Source organism: Mandrillus leucophaeus, unplaced genomic scaffold (genome assembly GCF_000951045.1).
Source record: "Mandrillus leucophaeus isolate KB7577 unplaced genomic scaffold, Mleu.le_1.0 Scaffold56, whole genome shotgun sequence".
Taxonomy (NCBI): Eukaryota; Metazoa; Chordata; class Mammalia; order Primates; family Cercopithecidae; genus Mandrillus; species Mandrillus leucophaeus.
The window spans coordinates 1803316-1809985 of record NW_012106030.1 but is presented as its reverse complement, the minus strand read 5'-3'; positions in this window follow the sequence as shown (position 1 = coordinate 1809985).

Below are 6670 nucleotides of genomic sequence, written 5' to 3'. Positions count from 1 at the left end.
CCTCGTCTTCCAGACTCCTCTACATTGGAGACGCAAACGTCAGGCGTAAGCATGGGGAAAATGCTCAGTACTAAGTGGGCAGGCACCTTCTTTGCTGTTTTTCTTCAGCAGGACACAATGCACAGCTGTTCAAATAAAGTGTGTCCACCTTAACTGCCTTGTTTTATTGAAAACATTGGTAATGAGAATTGACTGATGGGAAGGGCCCATTACGGTAAAGAAATGTGAGCATTTTACAGATTCTCAGGATATAAGTACAGGTGTCTTTGTTTCTGAATGCTCAAAATATTACTGATGACCTTAAAATACATTGAAAAAAATCAAATTCAAGACTATTTGGTTAGATGAATTGGAATCTATGATTAAAAGAGAGAAGTAGTAATTAAAAAAAAAAAACTGTAAAGAGAAAACTTGGTTGAGAATCTACCCACCATTCTTCAAACCCTGTAAGAGTTAAGAAGTCCATGAATGAGATTTTTTTTAATCTGGTAAACTTTGTCAGTGTGATTATTTCTCTCTTGAAGAATCTGCTTAATTGGCGAAGTGGGCTTTCTGTTCTGTTAGGCATATGATTAGTGCTTTTATAGGGACTTTATTTTTTGAGGCTATCAGTGCTGTGCAGGTAGAATAATAGAAAAGCCACAGCAAAATTATTTATTAACTCACGTAAATGAGTTTATAAATAAGCTGGAGAGCAGGGTTGTGGTGAATGCTTACTGAGCTTTTGTCCAGAAGGTGGCAACATTTCCTTAAGAATTCGGGAGAAAATGCTGGCTTCAGAAAATGACGATTTATCTTAGGACATTGTGTTCTGTTCTCTTTTCAAAGGTACAGCACAAAATACACGTCCCCATACCCATGCTCCCTCCTTATTCTCAACAGATTCCAGGGAAAAAACTTGCTGTTTCTTCTCTCTCTCTTTCTCTCTGGAGAGTAAATTTACATTGTTAAGATTTTCCAGCTGAAATGCGTTTATGCTGAAATGAATTTATGTAGCTGAAAATATTAGATTCTTCATCTCCCCACTTCACTTCATCTCTCAGAAAGATGGTGTTTTTGGAGAAAAGGACCATGTGAAGAGTCACTTACATTTCTAGCAGGTAAATCGGATGCCCACTCGTAACCGTGAACATGTCTTACTTTCTGAAAATCCCAGCAAACCTCAAGGTGACTATTTGCAGCGATAGCACTTTGCTACACTGGATTGCTCTCTTGTTTCTTAATGTTTTGTTCATGCAAACATTAAGATTCAGGAGCAAGACAGAAGAGAGTGAGGACACTTGTTTGGGCTGAAGGAGTGAAATAAAACAATGGATTAGGTTGTCCAGATATGAATAGTCCGAATTCTGCATGTAGCCCAGTGTCTTAATAACAAGTTGGGGAATCCTGCTCAGGAACTGGAAATGTTGGTTTGTTCATCTCTACTCCACCCCATCCCTATAGTCCCCCATTTCCCAGTATATTTTAATTTCGGGAAGGCATGGTGGTTGAAAACACACACATATATATACAAAAATGGGCCTGTTTTAAAGTAACTTTGAAAATTCATTACTTTACCCATGACTTTTGTTTCTGACGAGCATATCTATGTGTAACGTATTTCTTTCCTGGTTCAAAAAGAAAGTTGGAGTCAACTGTTAGAAAAGAAAATCTGAGTTAATTAAATATTATTTAGTTATCGAAATTGCTCTGAATTACAATAAAAGAATAAAATAACATTTGTTTGTTTGTTTGTGTTTTTGAGACAGGGTCTTGCTCTGTTGCTCAGGCTGGAGTGCAGCAGTATGACCACAGTTCACTGCAGCTTTCACCTCCCTGGGCTCAAGTGATCCTTCCACCTCAGCGTTCCGAATAGCTGGGACTACAGGCGAAATGTAATTGGGCTGTTGATTCTGTGTGTTTATGTACAATCTCAGGATCATGCCTTTCATGCTAGAAATGCATTCCTAGTAGATTTCTTACTAGCCAGTCTTGTTGTTCTTACTCCTGTTCTCTCTCTCTCTCTATCTCCCTCTCTCTCTCTCTCTCACACACACACACACATACACACACACACACGGAGTTTCCAGTAGGACATGCACTTCACCTTCTTACCTCTGGCTCAAGTATCCCCATTGCAATCCACAATCCATAATTCATAATCTCCCTTGTGCAGAGAATAGAAAGTGCTCTCTCCAAGGTTAGAGAAGGCATTCAGATAGCCCCATGCGCTCCACACGCCAGACGTGAAAACCTTCATTCCTTGTTTCTGTAGTCATCATGGGGCTGCTTCTCTCTCGGACCTCATGAGAAGACTTACTAGGAGTCTCTCTCCCTCCCCTCACCCTTGTACCCTTGAGTTTCTCCTTTCCCTGGCCCTGCCTCACCACAGAGCCAGTTGTTCCATTCCTGTCTCATTTCTGACAGAGCAGAAGAGCTCCCTGATCTGCCCAAGAGGCGGTGCATGTGTAGGATAACCCAGATCCGGCATGAAGGAGGAGAAGACAAAATGTCCAGCTACCTAGGCACATCCACTTGAAGAATTTAAAAGCAAAAAATGTCTAAATAATGCATACACATAATACATAATATAGTATAACATATGATACAAAATCACATGGTCAAAGGATTAAATTTTGTTTGTTTTTTTTTTTTTTTGGAGATAGAGTTTTGCTCTGTTGCCCAGGTTGGAGTGTAGTGGTGCCATCATGGGTCACTGTAGCCTCGACTTCCTGGGCTCAAGAGAGCCTCCCACCTCAGCCTCCTGAGTAGCTGGGACTACAGGCATGGGCCACTGTGCCCAGCCAATTTTATTTTTTATTTCTAAAGAGATGGGGTCTCCCTATTTTACCTAGGCTGGTCTCAAACTCTTGCCTCAAGTAATCCTCCTGCCTTGGCTTCCGAATGTGCTGGGATTACAGGTATGAGCCGCTGCACCCAGCCAAAATTTCATCTTTTTGAAGCCAGTAACATCTCCAAGGCTCAGAATTTTTCGTCTACACATGTAGCTAATTGAGACTTCCTGAAGCTGCTGAACCCAAGAGGCAAATTTGCTCATGCTACACTTTTCTGCTCAAAGAAATCCTGGCCTCTTTATTGTTCTCATCTTGTACACAAGCCACTGTCTGCTGGGTAGGTGCGGGGGGCAGTTAGGGCAGGGGACACCACCTTTAGTAAAATTCTAGAAACCTAGTCTGATTTGTAGTTGTGCCTCTGCCTCTTTGGATCTTTCACATTTCCCACCCCTGACTCTCACCCCCTACCCCAGATGGCACGCAATCTCCTGGCAGAGAGGCCATTTATGTCCTCACTGTCTTCTGAGACAGAGTGGTTGGCCTTTCCTGCTTCCTGGTCTGGTGATCATGGAGAAATACTGGTTCCATCTGGCTTTGGGCCATTTGCCCCTTTTCTTAAAGCCCCCACCTGAGAGCATCCTCATTCTCACCCAGCCTGCGTGGGTCCTTTATGCATCCTCACAGTGAGGCATGTGGTTATCTGAGTCCCCATGAACACTACTGGGGCAGGAATGTCAGAAGACTCACCAGGCCACTCCTCTGATGAGGCTGTGCCTATGCCCTGGACCATGGGGAAGGCTTGCCACTCTACCCTGCTATACCCGAGGAAGGTGCCACTAGCGGGTTCTCATATACCTTGCTGGATATTTTTTCTTTTTCTTTTTTTTTTTTTTTTTTGAGGCAGAGTCTTGCTCTGTCGCCCAGGCTGGGGTGCAGTGGCATGATCTTGGCTCACTGCAACCTCTGCCTCCCGGGTTCAAGGGATTCTTCTGCCTCAGCCTCCTCAGTAGCTGGGATTACAGGAGTATGACACCACGCTCAGCTAATTTTTGTATTTTTAGTAGAGATGGGGGTTTCACCACGTTGGCTGGGCTGGTCTCGAACTCCTGACTTCAGGTGATCCGCTCACCTCAGCCTCCGAAAGTGCTGGGATTACAGGCATGAGCCACCGCACCCAGCCCTTACTGGATATTTTAAAAGCTGCTCCACCCCAGAGCGGACTGGGAGAACCTTGATATCGGACCTTGCTTTCTTGGCCTTTCTCATCTCCTCTTCCCATGATCTCCTTCTGGGGGCAGCCTCTAGACTCTTCTTAAAGGTTCAGAATTTTCCATCTGTATGTCTTCCTCTTTGGCAAATCCTCTTTCCACTTTAGGGCAACAAGCGTAATGGCCTGTCATCAGCAGAATGGGAATCTTATCTACATTATAGAAGAAAGTCTGAGACCTGAGCCCTCAGGCTTGTTTCCTGATACAGGAAAGAATTTAGAAGATTTTCTTTCTCTCTCTCTCTCTCTCCCCGCGTACCAAAATCGATCAAACTATCGTCTTTCCCAGCTTTGAATGCTGAAAGCTAAATTCAAACACACTGTTTCTCTTGAATTTGTCTTGATAATCCTAATGCCTTCTACCGTAGCCTGCCCTTCGGTATGCTTCCAGATGAGAGGAGGTAATGTATTATGTACAGGAATGCACAGTAAGATTTCTTGCCTCTTTCACATTAATTTCACTCATGCCTGTAAAAGAGGGTCCCTCCCTGCCCCAAGCTCTATGCAGAGGAAATGTTGCTTCCCTTTTCTGGTAGTTCTGTCGGTGCAAACACCTCAACTGATTGGTTTGGAGTAAATGGTAGTATAGGGTAACTTGTGGCAAAATGCGAGTTTGGATTTGGGTTTTAGTGAATATGTTTAAGTTACTGACTTACTCTAATTTACTTACAGACAGTATCCCATAATTTAAATTCCCATCTGGTAAATTATTAAGTAAAGTACATGCGACATTTGTGGGTGTGGTGGGGTGTGTTGTGGCATGGATGTGTGGGGTGTGTGTGTGTATGGAGCTGTGTATTTGGAGGGTTGGGATGGGCAGAGGGAGTGTTTAGGAAAGTCCAGTTTCTACTGCCATTCAGTCATTTTTTTTTGTTTTTTTTTTGTTTTTTTTTTTCCTGAGGCGGAGTTTTACTGTCGTTGCCCGGGCTAGAGTGCAATGGTGTGATCTCGGCTCACAGCAACCTCCACTTCACAGGTTCAAGTAATTCTGCTGCCTCAGTCTCCCGAGTTATAGGCGCCAACCACCATGCCTGGCCAACTTTGTTTTTGTACTTTTAGTAGAGATGGGGTTTCATCATATTGGCCAGGCTGGTCTCAAACTCCTGGCCTCAGGTGATCCACCCACCTCGGCCTCTCAAAGTGCTGGGATTACGGACGTGAGCCACTGCACCTGGCCTGCCGTTCAATATTTAACTTACTGCTGACAATAATTTTTTTAAAAAAGTAGATTCTTGCCACTGGACCAAACTCAGCTCAGCACTTTTATCCTTGACAGTTTGGGCTGACATTTAGAAAATTATTTTTTTGGGGGGTCATTCTCAGGACAAGATGGTTTCCTAATAAAAAAGCCACCATTCTTCTAGCAAAACTGCAGTGGGTTGCACTGAGAGTATCACAGGCCCGTTGAATACAGAAGCTCTTGGGCCCCCAACCTCCTGGTGCTCTGTGGGGGCCTGAGTCATAGAGAAGACCTTCACCATTAGAAATCCTAGAAGTCACTGAATACTGAAGAAATCTCAGAATTATCGTGAAGAATTTCTTTCTATTGGTTAAGCCCAGATGGTCTGCAAAATACAAAAAATGATTATAAGATATGTTGATTTAGGATCACATCTGCACCTCCAACCGTCAATGCCAGCAGGTTGTTTGTTGGATCTGAGGTCTCAGTTTAGTTCATTACTGTTGGTTAACAGGAGATTATAAAGTGGAATTTCAATGGCATGTGTGACGCTCAGCCTTAGTCAATATTTACACATAATGATAGTTCTCATCAAGGCATAAGGACTTAGTTATGAAATGATTATATACCACAACCTATCTATAAACAAGATTTTAATTATCAGCAGCAGCAGCAACAACAAACATTTTTGGAGGAGCTACCCTGTGCCCTAATTGAATTAATGAATTTGTTAATCGTTGTTTTCTGTCTCCGTAAACATTTGCTAAATTCAATCTCAGTCAAATTACCTGGGGACCAGAACATGAGACCTCATTGCTTAAAAGGATGACCTTTTCTCTTGTAATATGAAGAGATTTTTGCTTGTGCTTGAAAGTGTAACTGAAGTTGTCTCAGCAATACCAGTCAGACAGGGCACAGTTGAAGTCCATGTCTAGAGGGGACTTTTTCCAGAACCTCTAGCAGTGGGATTCCTGTATATGGAGGCCCCAGTTCCCTGGCAGAGTCTCCAAGCCTCGGGCACATTTGCCTTGCCAGTCCTCTTGTTCTGGTGCCCTGTGATTCCCTTGCTGTTTGTCTGCTGTGTGTCCATTGCAAGGCTGTGTGTCCATGTCATGGCTCTCAATAGTCCCTGTCTAAACATGACCTCTCTTATCTGCTTGGTCCTCAGGGCCCTTTCAAACCAGCTGTAGGTGCCAGTGCTGTCCTGTGGGGAAGCTTCCCTCTTCCTCTTCAGCACTGCCTGCTGGCGTGGATCTGGTCAGCCCTTTGGTCATGAATAAGGTGACCTCTCCACAAATGTCCAGCTGGATCTTAGGCTCAAAGGTAAGCTGGTCTTGTATTTGCAGATTCTTGCCATGCTTTTGGTCTTGTGATTCTTTCAGTTCATCTTCCTATTCCATTGAATTTACTGCTACTCCAAGCCCATGGGAACCTCTGCCCAGAATCCCT